The sequence below is a fragment of the Hemitrygon akajei genome, chromosome 11, assembly GCF_048418815.1.
Source record: "Hemitrygon akajei chromosome 11, sHemAka1.3, whole genome shotgun sequence".
NCBI classification, from domain to species: domain Eukaryota; kingdom Metazoa; phylum Chordata; class Chondrichthyes; order Myliobatiformes; family Dasyatidae; genus Hemitrygon; species Hemitrygon akajei.
This window is the reverse complement of record NC_133134.1, coordinates 121468164-121481837: the sequence shown is the minus strand read 5'-3', so window position 1 is coordinate 121481837 and position 13674 is coordinate 121468164. Positions and strand designations below refer to the sequence as shown.

Genomic DNA, 13674 nt, shown 5'->3' with positions numbered 1-13674 from the left:
TCACACTCCATGCCATGACAAAAGCTTGTCAGAATCTTGATGATTAGTCTTTCAGACCCTCTCATCAATGTACAGGAGGGGTCTTTGTTTGAATGTCTGCAAGGAATTCGCCCCAGTGTTACCCCCTTCCATACTGTCCAGTCGATCACTGGTCCAACCATTGAAAGTGCCGAGCTTATTTGTATTCACTCACCCGTTTGGGCTATGTGGCAGTCTTCAGGCACTGTGTATTTCCCTTTCTTTCTCAATCTGCCATGCCATTGAAGCTGTGGAACCTAATGTCTCTGCTGTAACTCATTCCCTTCCCATCGATGTTTCCCATTTTTTTCTCTATAATGAGCTATACAACTAAGCATCTACCCTCAGCAACCAGCCTCTGTTAGAGAGTACAGTTACCATTATAATTTTACACGCTGTTCACAGCTTTGGTGTTCTCTGCCTTTGTGCTTGTCGTGGGTCTGCTTCCATCAGGTGTGGTCAGGTCTGATGCAGCCGGCTGGTGTTCATCTCTCAGGTTCTCTGCAATGACACCCTAGACTGTGATATCACAGCAGCTACTTCCACTCCAGTTACTTTATGAATTCTCTTCCCCCTCCTCTGCTCTACCTCACTGGCCCATGATACTTCCACTGGATAGCTCAATCTCACTGCTATCCCCCAGGTGGGCTGAGCTCAGGCCTTGCGTCAATGTTTTCAGGAAGACTGGGTCATCCCTCCCTGGACTACCCAACCATGAAAACTCCTCATACACTCTGTATTTACGTTCTGCATAATCCAAGGCAGACTCATCAGCTCTCTGAACCAATGGCATTATTGTTCCCCAGTAACTGCCTCAGTCCCCTTTAGAGAAGTGATATCTCTCTTCATTGCTGGCACTCCTCGTAGCTGCCCATTTACCATCCCACATTCCCTGGGTCATAGTCCCACATGTTCCTCGGGGCACTTCGCTTATACCAACACATGTATACCTTTGGTGCATCTGGAGAAGTTCAATCATTTATCAAGCTTGCACCAGAATTCTGCATTCCCGCAGGTATCTTTAAGTGAGGGAAACTCTAACAAAATGCTTTGTTTCTCCCCAGGGCTGAAGAGTTTATGGATGGTCGCAATCAAAGTCAAGGCTGGCTAAGGTCATCTGGGTTCACGACCTGCTATTGCTTGAATTCAATCAGTGCCATCCTGACAGAAATATCTGGATGTTTCCACACTAATTCTCACACTATGCAAAATAAAAATGTTGGATAAAAATTAAACAGTACACACTTGAAATCAGAGTACATACTCTGCAATATGCCACACTGATGTGTACCTGAACTCATAATGCCTTTCCATTTAAAACTGTTACATCAAGATCATCCACTTATTCTTAAAACACACCAACACACTTAAAAATGGATCTGCTGCTACATATATAAATATATCACTATATACAACTTTGAGATTCATTTTCTTGCAGACATTTACAGGAAAATAAAGAAATGCAAAAGAATTGTCCTTTCAGGACAAAAGAATGGCTATATGGTCAGTATATTGAATTTTGTACTGATACAGATTGTACAACTATGGGCATGGGTACAACCCTAAATAGGGTCAAGTATACCTAACAGTGTACAGTGAACTTTGAAACACAATGCCCATGATGTATGGTCTGCTGTGGAACATCACAGTAAGGCTCCACCTGAAGCAGGAAAAAACCCTCATTAGATTTTCAGATCAGTAGTTTGAGATATTGAGGCTTTAGTCAAGATAAAGAATAAAACATGCATTGGGGAAATGTAATCCCTTTGGCTACTATAGCAGCAAATCAAATAAACCATTGCCACTGCAGGTAACCTCACATGAGGAGTTATCCTGCACAACTGATCGATCCAATAATAGTGTGCCAAAAAGTCAAGTATTTGATCCTTTATTAGCCACTAGCAAGAACAATCCTGAAATGATGGAATTAAGCGGTCAACAAAAGAGATGTCTCTTGGTGGTCCCCAGAACCAAACTGATCAGAACAAAGTACAAATGTGTAATGTATTCCCTTTGCTTTTACCACACCACCATTCATGTGACTAGTTACCATAGTAAACATAATAAACACACAACACAGAATACAGTGCAGATAGAAAACAGATGCATGGTTCCTACAATTACTGCACAAAAAGATTAAGAATACACTTAGGGAAATTAGGAGGACATAGCAAGGATATGAAATGGATCTGGAGGGCAAGGTTAAGGAAAATCTCAAGAGGTTCTATAGCTATATTAGAGTAAGCAGGTGGCTAGAGAGAGAATTGGTCTCACAGTGCTTTAAGGTGAATAAATCCCTAAGACTTTTCCAGCTGCATCCTTGGAACTTGTGGGAGGCTGGAGAAGAAAGAGTAGAGCCCATGCAGACATCAGCTTTCAAACTGGAAGATGGCTAACATTTTTTTTCATTTAAAAAAGAGCAAAGACAAACCAGGGAACTACAAGTCGGTCAGCCCAACACCAGTAAGGGAGAAGTTACTGGAGGGAATTCTGAGGGGCTGGATCTACGAGCATTTAGACAGACAGAGTCTGTTAAGAAGAATCAGCCTGACTTTGTGCCTGGAGTTATGCTTGGCAAGCCTTTTACAGTTATTTGAAGAGTTAACCAAAAATGTCAATGAGGGTAGGGCAATGGATGTTGCCTATTTAAACTTCAGCAAGGACTTCAACGAGTCCCACAAGGTTAGATTCCATGGAAACCAGGGAGAATTAGCTAGGTGTTGCTTTTAAGAATGGAAACCAGTGATGTGCTGAAGGGGTTGGTGTTGGGACCCATGATATTCGTTATTTTTATAAATGATTTGGATGCAAATGGATAAGCTTAACCAGTAGGTTTTCAGATGACACAAAATTAGGAGGTGTTTTTAATAGTGAGGAAGGTTATCGTAGACTACAGGGAGATCTTAATCAGTTAGTGAGGAAGGTCAAGGAGTTGCAAATGGATTTCAATACAGGTAAGTGTCAGGTGATACACTTTGTAAACTCAAACCAGAATAGGACTTATACTATGAATGGTAGGGTACTAAGGAGTGGCATGAAACAGAGGGACTTAGGGAGTAGTTCATTGTATAGTTCATTGAAAGTGGTGTCACAGGGTGGAGAAAAAGCATTTAGCACACTGACCTTCATTGATCAAGGTATTGAGAAAAGGATTTGGGACATTATGTTACATTTGTACAAGTCTATCACGAATAAAGCCCTCTTAACCATTGAGCACATCTACTTGAAACACTGTCGCAGGAAAGCATCATTAGGAATATCCACCATCCAGGACATGCTTACTTCTCACTGCCACTCTCAGGAAGAAGATACAGGAGACTCAGAAGTTGTACACCAGGTTCAAAAACAGCTACTATCCCTCAACTATCAGGGTCTTGAACAAAGAGGATAACTACACTCAACTTCACTTGCACCATCATTGATATGCTCCACAACCAATGAACTCAGTTTCAAGATTACTTCAGATCATATCCTCAATATTTATTGCTTATTTATTTATATTATTATTTCTTCTTTTTGCACTTGCACATATTGTTTTCTCCTGCAATCTGCCTGAACACCATAATTGGACTGTCTTTCATTCATTCTGTTATAGTTACTATTCTATAGATTTGCTGACTCTGCCCACAAGAAAATGAATCTCAGTGTTGTATATGGTGACATATATGTATTTTGATAATGAGTTTACTTTGAATTTGCTTTAGAATGCTACTAACATCAGAGGACATTAGGAACAGGCAATTACTGCTATCGCTGTGACACTCACATCCCCCAGTCCCCAGAAATATAAATGTTTCCCTGCGTAGACATCCTTTTCAGTCAGGACATGAGGCAGATAATAATAATAATTATTATTTCTATTTTACTAGGTATTGCCCTTCTGAATAAATCTATGACTCTATGAAAACATTAGCATTAGGATTAGGGAGCATTTACTTTGAAGTTGTTGAGTCTGCACTTGGAATACTGTGTACAGTTTTGGTCACTCTGTAACAGGAAAGACATGACTCAACTAGAAACAGTGAAGAAAAGATTTGAGGATGTTACCAAGTCCAGAGGGCCTAAGCTATATGAAGAGGTTGGTCAGGCTGGGTTTTTTTTTTCCTTGGATCATGGGAGAATTAAGATTATAAAGGCATGATGTGGTGTGTATATGGATTGAGCTGCCAAAGGAAGTGGTTAAAACATGTTATAACAGGATCATTTAAGCTGTACTTGGATAGGTACGTGCAGGGGTAGAGCTTAGAGCATTCTGGTCTGAACACACAAATTGGGTGGGTGGACACTGTGGTTAGTGTGGACTCCTTGGGCTGAAGGGCCTGTATCCCATGCTGAATTACTCTGTGACGAATCAGACTGATGCCAAAATGCTTCTGAGACATAGACAATGATTGGCAGTTGACAGATGTAATATGACAATATGTGCTATTGTCAGGGAACAACTGACTACTTTAGTTATTCTACAAGCGATCAGTGTGCTTTCAACCCTTCACATAAACCTTTGCATTGAAATTTTTGCATTGCAACTTGACCTTATCTTTGAAACATCAATGGAGTCCTCTGCCACAATGATATTTGCAGGGTGAATTCCAGTATCCAATACTATGATCATAGATTTGTCTTTGACAGTCAAGACCATCTTCCAAACTGCATTCCTGTTGTCAGAGGTGACCATCAACATTCATTTTTTAGGAGACCAAAAAAGGGTGAATTCACTGACTGACAACCCATACTACATAACCCGAAACAACATCACATCAGGGAAGATCTGCTTCTAAAGTGGTCTGTTTCTTCAATATGCACTCATCTTCTCGTATTCTCATATTCCATGGACTTGAGTCTACAAAGTTAGAATATCCCCCTTTGTTACTCTTGTTACGAACCCCATAACTGGGTCACTTACCAGCAAAGATAGAGAGGTCCGTTGAAGTCTGATGGTACTATTTTTAAAAGTTTTTATTTATAAAGGGGCACAAAAGTAAGGTTAATACAAACATTCAGATAATATACGTCGTCAATACTCAATCTAAAGCGCGGGTATAGTAATAATCATCAATAAGAAGTAGCTCTATCGTTTTGTCTAGGGGTAAAAATATTGTCCGATGGAAATATAAAAGTCTCTCAAGTTCATGCAGGCTTTAGCCTTTGGGGACCGCTGGGTTTTCACTGGTTGGAGAGAGAGAGAGAGGTTTTATGAGAAAAGAAACTTGCCCAGTCTTTTAGGACGCAAAACTGTTGAATTGGGAACGTTGGTTCCCCGTTGTTAGTTCAAAGTCCTTTTTGGTATTATCAGCCACCCGCTCCCCAGGCCAGGGGAAAACGGAATGCACGTGGCTTCCGAATAGCTTCCCGTTATCACGGGAGCGATGAGCGATGGTGTCTCCTTCTGGTGCGTCGCTAGGGGACTGCCCCCTGCAGCCCCTCTTTTATCTTGACTTGCAGGGTTGTAGATGTCAATCAGGGTGGGGTGATGTAATCTCCAGCCCACATTGCCCAAGGGTGTGCACGTAGCCCAGTCCCCAATCCACAAACGTGTCTCCAAGAAACAATGGCCAATGTCGCGTTATTTTGCATCTCCGGGGGGAATGAGGCATCCAGCACATCGCTCTCCCATTTCCTGGGTCTACTGACCCCCCCTCCACTAGGGCTCTTGTGATTCTCACAAAGGAGGGGGCTGCGGTCATAACACTCTAAAATTGGAAAACAAATGACATCGGAGCTTATCAATTTATGGATCACATGCTTCATTTTTACTTTTAAATTAAATACTAGTAATAACATATAAATATGCAACAAAATTCTCAATGCAAAAATGACACTAAAAGCTTCTGAGCACTCCCTCCAAAAATCTCCATCCCATCAATAACCACCAAAGTTCAAAATAAATTTGTCATCGAGATAGATATATGTCACCATATACAACACTGACATACATTTTTCAGTGGGCATACTCACCAAAACTATAGAACAATAACTATAAAAGGATCAATGAAAGATGAACCAGAGAACAATGCAAATCCAAAGACAAATAAGTGGCAATAAACAGCAAGAGCATTGGATAATGAGATAAAAGCGTCTTTAAAATGACATAATTGGTTGTAGAAACATCTCAATGGAATGGCAAGTGAGTGTAGTTATCTCCTTTTGTTCAAGAACCTGATAGTTGAAGGGTAGTAACTGTTCTTGAATCTGGTGGTGTGAGTCCTGAGGCTCTTGTATCTTCTACCTGTTGGCAGCAGTGAGAAAAAAGCATGGTCTGAGTGGTGGCAGTCTCTGATAGTAGATGCTGTTTTCCTATGACAGTCTTTCAATTAGATGTGCTCAATGGTTGTGAGGCCTTTATCCATGATGCAGTGGGCCAAATCCACTACCTTTTGTAGAATTGTCCGCCCAAAGGCATTAGTGTTTCCATAGCAAGCTGTAATGCAGCCAGTCAATATACTTTCCACTACTCATCTATAAATGTTTATCAAAGTTTTAAATGTAATGTTGAACCTCCTCAGAGTCCGAAGGAAGTAGAGGCACTGCTGTGCTTTTTTTCCAATTGCACTATGTGGTGGATCCAAAGCAGATCTTCTGAATAATAACATCCAGGAATTTAAAGTTGCTGGCATGCTCTACCTCTGAGGACTGGCTCATGGACCTCTGGTTTCCCCCCATTATTTCCCCCATCACTCATCACCTCCCATTTCCTCAATCAAATGTCTAAAAGATCACACATCAATTTGTCTTAATATACACATGTATCATGATTCGATCTTGACTTTTTCATGTCAGTCCTATTCATGGCACTGACTCAGTGCCCAATGATTCAGTCAGTTTTCTCTCTACCACTCCTTCCCTCTTCTTCTTCTCCTCATCTTTCCAATTTCCCTGTTCTCCCATTTCTAGTTTCACAGTTCTCCCTTTCTCTCACCAGACCTCACAAAAGCTACAGCTGCCCTTACAAAACAATTTTTTAAATCCACCTCTCCAGGTCCAAGTGATTCAATCTGGCACTATCAGAGAAATATTTATTTAAAAATTGAACGATCTGAACCAATGAAAATGGTTAACTATCCTATTCTGGCAACAGTGCCTGGCTGTCGTTATTTTATACTGCTTTTCATTTTAAAAACTCACAGAAAATCAGAGGATCCAAAATTACATGGTTTGAAATTATAGTCCAAATGAATGTTCAAATGAATACCAAATAATAGGACTCATTCCAATTCAAACTGCATAAAGCTAAATTAATTCCAAAATCAAAGATTCAAGAGTCAAGATTCAAAATTGTTTAATGTCATTTTTTGTACACAAGTGGAAAGGGGAACGAAATAATTGTTATCATGGATCTGGTGCAGCACAAAAAACACAATAGAATAAAAAACACAATAATAATAAAAACACAATAAATATAAACACATAAGATAACTTATGTATTTCAGAGTTCAATTCTGGCACCATCTGAAAGGAGTTTTTACATTCTCCTTGTGACTGTGTGGGTTTGCTCGGTTAGTAGGTTAATCGGTCATTGTAAATTGTCCTGTGATTAGGCCAGAATTAAATAGGTGGGTTGTCGGGTAGCATGGCTCATTGGTGTGGAAGGGTCTGTTCTATGCTGTATCTCTAAATAAATAAACATAGATAGATTGTATATCTGTAAATAGAATGCGTGTGTAATGTATGGATCTATTTCTTTTAGCGCCAATTGTTGACTGATAACTAATCCATGCACATTGATCTGCTGTTCTCTCTCTCTTGAAAGTGAATACACCAGTTAAGCTCACCTCTATGCGTGTGCTTTTATTTAACTGACATGCAGTTGTACAGACACAACAAATTGGTGACCAGTATGAACCTGAATGTCAGTGGATATCACCAACTGCACCGACAGTTACTAGGTGACAGGGAAGGGAGAGAAACAGCAAGAGGAAAGAGTAAATCATTATGGGAAAGGTGGTCACAGACAGTAGCAAAGGGATGCATGAATAACAGTGCATGGTATACAGTGAGAGATGCACAACTAGCAAAGTTAAAGTGAAAATAACGTGACGTTGGCCCTAGTCAGGCACGTTGATGAATTTGATAGCGCTAATAAGGACTGGAAATCATAAATCAAGTGGTTGAACTGTATTGTAATGTGAACTATGTGGATGAGGAAAAAAATTATCCATGGTTTTTAGCTTAATGAGTATAAAAATGTATAGACTCTTATGCAACTTGTTAACTCCTGAGAAGCCAGCAAGTAAGATTTTCGACAAAACTGCTGCAATTTTACAAAAATTTCTTGAGCCCTAAACGACTAGTAATAGCCGATAGAATAAATTTCACAAAAGGAACCAGGCAAAGGATGAAAGCATTTCTGGATACATAGTACTGTGACTTTGGAGATGGACTTCTGATGCATTAAGGAACAGGCTCATATGTGGCATGTATAGTCAAAGCACTCAAAAGAGGCTACTGTCAGAATGAGACCTAACCTTAGAACGAGCATTGACCATACAATAGAATCAGAATCAGAATCAGGCTTACTATCACCGGCATGTGTCATGAAATTTGTTAACTTTGCAGCAGCAGTTCAATGCAATACATAATATAGAAGAAAAAAATAAAATAATAATAAATAAATTACAGTATACGTATATTGAATAGATTAAAATTGCTGTAAAAAAGAGAAATAATATAGATTTAAAAAGTGAGGTAGTGTCCAAGGGCTCAATGTCCATTAGGAATCAGATGGCAGAGGGGAAGAAGCTGTTCCTGAATCACTGAGTGTGTGCTTTCAGGCTTCTGTACCTCCTACCTGATGGTAACAGTGAGAAAAGGACATGCCCTGGGTGCTAGCGGCTCTTAATAATGGACGCTGCCTTTCTGAGACACCTCTTCTTGAAGATGTCCTGGGTACTTTGAAGGCTGGCCCCATTTAGATGGAACCAACTGTTACGACACTCTGCAGCTTTGTTCGGTCCTGTGCAGTAGCCCCCCTCCCATACCAGACAGTGATGCAGCCTGTCAGAATGCTCTCCACGGTATATCTATAGATGTTTTTGAGTGGCTTTATTGATATTCAAAATCTCGTCGAACTCCTAATGAAGTATAGTCGCTGACTTGTCTTCTTTATAGCTGTATCATTGGAGACAGCAGAAAAGGATATGTCGGAATTCAGGAAAAGAGTTTAGAATGTGAAATAAATAAATTATCCCTGAATGATGCAAAAATCCAAAAATTTTATCGATGTGGCAAATTCTCCCATGCTGCAAATCTGTTGGTTCAAAGAAAAAGTTTGCAGAAAATGTCTCAGGCAAGACCACATAGAGAGAGGTGGCAAGTCATGCTAAAAGCGCAACCAACAAGAAAAACCACACAGAGTGAAAAGATTCAAACACAAAACTAAACATATACACAAAGTGACTGAATGTGAAACTGAATCAGACAATACGGAGTCTGACAAAGGTAACCTGCCATGCTTAGAACTGCATAGCATTACTGAAACAGATCACAAAATCAGATGGATCTCACAATAGATATATCTGGTGTAAAACTGAAAATGAAGCTGGGTACAAGATCAGCTTTGTCTATAATTTCCAAGGCTGACTGCAATGGGCTGTTTTCTAAGTTACTACTAGAAAAGACCTCAGTGATGCGAAAGACCTAGAAAGGTTCCAAGTGCTCCTGTCACCCTGTTTTGTCACACTGTAACCTTATCCTTCAATCTCTCTGAATTATGGAGGACAGCATGTGTATAAATGTCTCTCTCCAGCAGACTTCATCATGATCATCATGACTCCAGTATTTCTACTATTTTTTAATGTTTCTTAATTGTACATATGATTTTTTTTATGTTCTATTGCTGAGCAGCAGTGAACCATCTGACTGGCCTATCAGAGTTCTCTTTGGAAACTAGTTGACTTGATCATCATTTCTGATCTGGCTATTAATCACTATTGCACTTAATCAAAAAAAAGGTGAAGAAGTGACTCCCAAAGGCAGTCTGCAAGAAAATGTAACGTATGGAGGCCAAATACAACAGTCAGAGCTTCATGTGTTGAAAAGTCAAGAGCAAGCACTTTTCAGTGTGAATGGTTGAGAAAAATCCAACTAGACTGCCACCTTCATCCAGCAGCAGCAAGTGAGAGGGAGAGACAGACTGGTCTCTCTCAGGACCAAGACTCCGTGTTCCTGTCTCTCTCAAGACCAAGGCTCCGTGTTCCTGTCTCTCTCAAGACCAAGGCTCCGTGCTCGGGTGTCCCAAGATCGAGTCAAGGCTTTGGGTTCTTGTCCTGTCCATGTGCCTCGTCCTGTGCAGGAGTTCCATGTCTAGTCTGGCAGCCAAGCCTTGAAGAACCCAAGCCATTTCCAGTCCTGTAGCCATGTCATGTCCTCGCCTAGTTCCGGGGTCTGAGCCCGAGTCAAGACCCAGGTTCTGGGTCCTTGTCCAGTCTCTGGCTCAGAGTCCAAGCCCAGGCTCCTAGTTCACAGTTCCTTGTCCTGGTCCTGCATTCCTAGCCAAAGTCCTAGTCCAAGTCTGTGTTCCTGTCCTAGCTCCTAGTCTGTGTCTTGTCCCATCCCTAACTCTAGTCCAGTCCAGTTCCTAGTACTTCAATGTCTGTGTCTTGCCCCATCCCTAACTCTAGTCCAGTCCAGTTCCTAGTACTTCAGTGTCTGTGTCTTGTCCCATCCCTAACTCTAGTCCAGTCCAGTTCCTAGTACTTCAATGTCTGTGTCTTGCCCCATCCCTAACTCTAGTCCAGTCCAGTTCCTAGTACTTCAGTGTCTGTGTCTTGCCCCATCCCTAACTCTAGTCCAGTCCAGTTCCTAGTACTTCAGTGTCTGTGTCTTGCCCCATCCCTAACTCTAGTCCAGTCCAGTTCCTAGTACTTCTGTGTCTGTGTCTTGCCCCATCCCTAACTCTAGTCCAGTCCAGTTCCTAGTACTTCAGAGTCTGTGTCTTGCCCCATCCCTAACTCTAGTCCAGTCCAGTTCCTAGTACTTCAGTGTCTGTGTCTTGCCCCATCCCTAACTCTAGTCCAGTCCAGTTCCTAGTACTTCAGTGTCTGTGTCTTGTCCCATCCCTAACTCTAGTCCAGTCCAGTTCCTAGTACTTCAGTGTCTGTGTCTTGTCCCATCCCTAACTCTAGTCCAGTCCAATTCCTAGTACTTCAGTGTCTGTGTCTTGCCCCATCCCTAACTCTAGTCCAGTCCAGTTCCTAGTACTTCAGTGTCTGTGTCTTGCATTTGGGTCCACTCCCAGTGCCCACCTTATGGCAGTTTCAAGTTTCTGGGTGTCAAGATCTCTGAGGACCTAACCTGGTCCCAACATATTGATGCAGTTATAAAGAAGGCAAGACAGTAATTATACTTCATCAGGAGTTTGAAGAGATTTGGTACGTCAAAAATACACTCAAAAACTTCTATAGGTGTGCCGTGGAGGGAATTCTGACAGGCTGCATCACTGTCTGGTATGGGGGTGGGGAGGGGGGCTACTGCACAGGATCTAAAGAAGCTTCAGAGGGTCATAAATTCAGTCGGCTCCATCTTGAGTACCTTCAAAGTACCCAGGACATCTTCAAGGAGTAGCATCTCAGAAAGGCAGCATCCGCTACTAAGGACCTCCAGCATCCAGGGTATGCCCTTTTCTCACTGTTACCATCAGGTAAGAGATACAGAAGTCTGAAGGCACACACTTAGCAATTCAGGAACAGCTTCTTCCCCTCTGCCATCTGATTCCTAAATGGACATTGAACCCTTCATCATACCTAGCTTTTTTAATATATATTTCTGTTTTTGCATGATCATTATATCTATTAAATATATGTATACTGTAATTGATTTACTTATTTTATTATTATTATTTTATTTTGGGGTTTTTTTCTATATTATGCATTGCATTGAGCTGCTGCTGCTAAGCTAAGAAATTCCACGACACGTGCCAATGATAATAAACCTGATTCTGATTCTGACTCTGAGATCGACCAGAACTTGAGCTGATCGTGGGCTTGCACCCTTGAACCCATCCCAAACTCCCTCGAAGATAGCAAAGTGCCAGATCAGTCCGAAAACACACCATCAAAATGTAACTCACAGGTTCTAATTGCACACAGCTTAATAGCAGAATCATATTTTGAAAGACGAGGAAGTAAAAGAAGTAGATTTGTGGACTGTCTGAAGGACACCATCTTTGGTCGCGTTGTTCACTGGTACTTGAGAGATGTCTTCAGCATCTCTCAATAGAAATGCATTTCCACTCAAGCACTTCCACACAAACAGAAACAAATAGAACACCCTCTCCAAGGCTGAACAGACGAGTAACAAAACACTATTATACACAATCCAAGGAGAACTTTTAAGTTCAAGGATTTAGAACAGGACTTCAGTATTATATGTTGATCACTCAAACCATGCCCACACACAAAAAAAGCAACCATTGCCAGTCATTTAACTTAGGTACTACACAATAGAAGAACCAATGTCCTAACTCCCTTACCACTCTGCCTTCACAGTGACAAAATCCACGTCATAACACCGGCACCACATACTGCTATAGTCAGTGTCCTCCTCTCCCATACATGTGTTACAACACACGTCCTCACTATAGCTATTCTGCTCTTTTCCATTCTAGTTCACGTAGACCTACCCTGCCTCCAAGGTTTCCGCCCCCAAAAGGCTAAATGACAGAGGGCAAACTAAGCATACTCACCTCTTCATCTGTTCGTCATGTCAGACATTTAATGCATTCCTGAATAGATCCGGCCAGCTGCGGTGTCATTTTGTGGCATGGCACAGATTTTGGAAATCGTTTGACAGATTTTTCAGCAGTACAGCACCAACTACTGAAGAAAGTGGAATTGAGGCAAAGGAAGATCAATTGACTTGTGCGACCTGTGTGTGTGAGAACGTGTGAAACAGGGGAAGTGGCGCAAATCAGGTCCCTAAGCTTTGTCTGCCATTCAAGATCATATATGATCCAGTCTTCGTTTCGACATCATTTACCTGCTCTCTTCATTGCTTAACTCCTTTGTAGTTTACGTATCTGTCAATCTGCATTGTAAATAACCCCCATTTACCCCTCAGTGCTCTGGAAAAGGGAAATACAAAGATACGTCACACTCTGAAAGAAGAAATTCCTTTTCATCCCTATTCTGTAACAATGTTACCTAATTCAAGATATATCCCCACCACAGGATATATTACATCACAACATTAACACTGTCAAACACTTTCAGGATCTTATGTTTTAGTGAAATTACCATTTATGCTTCTAAAGTATATAGGGCCAAAATACTTACTGTTCTCATTTCAACACCTTTCATCTTATAAATTAACTTACTTCATCTCCGCTGCACTAACTCCAAAAGTAAACATAGAAACAAAAACTATCGCAATGCTCCTGGTGCAGTCTCACCAGCTCATGCAGAGCCAATCACCTTCTATATCTATACTTCATACACGTTGAGAGCTCCCTTGTACTGCTATATATTGAAGACCTGCCCAATTTACGTAATTTATCTTTTCATTTCTCCTGCTGTGAGTAACCACACGTTTTCCCACAGAATGTTCCCACTGCTATTTCTTGGTTACCACTTGATAAATCTTTGTGTCCTCATAAAGTAATAAAAGTCATTATCTGAGACATTTAATTCACAGCAAATCTGTGTGCAGTACACTAATCCAAGT

The 13674-nt window shown here is 41.0% G+C and overlaps 1 long non-coding RNA gene across 2 annotated transcripts; it reads right to left on the bottom strand.

Annotated features, from left to right (window-relative positions):
• Nucleotides 1-4956: 4956 nt before the first annotated feature.
• On the bottom strand, nucleotides 4957-13438 carry LOC140735183 (uncharacterized). 2 transcript variants are annotated; one of them, XR_012100714.1, is made up of 3 exons: nucleotides 13287-13431; nucleotides 12698-13075; nucleotides 4957-5708 (listed from the first exon to the last, which is right to left on the bottom strand). It is a non-coding gene; the product is annotated as an uncharacterized lncRNA (long non-coding RNA). The 2 variants fall into 2 exon arrangements; XR_012100713.1 differs by lacking the exon at nucleotides 12698-13075 and having other exon boundaries at nucleotides 13328-13438.
• Nucleotides 13439-13674: the final 236 nt, after the last annotated feature.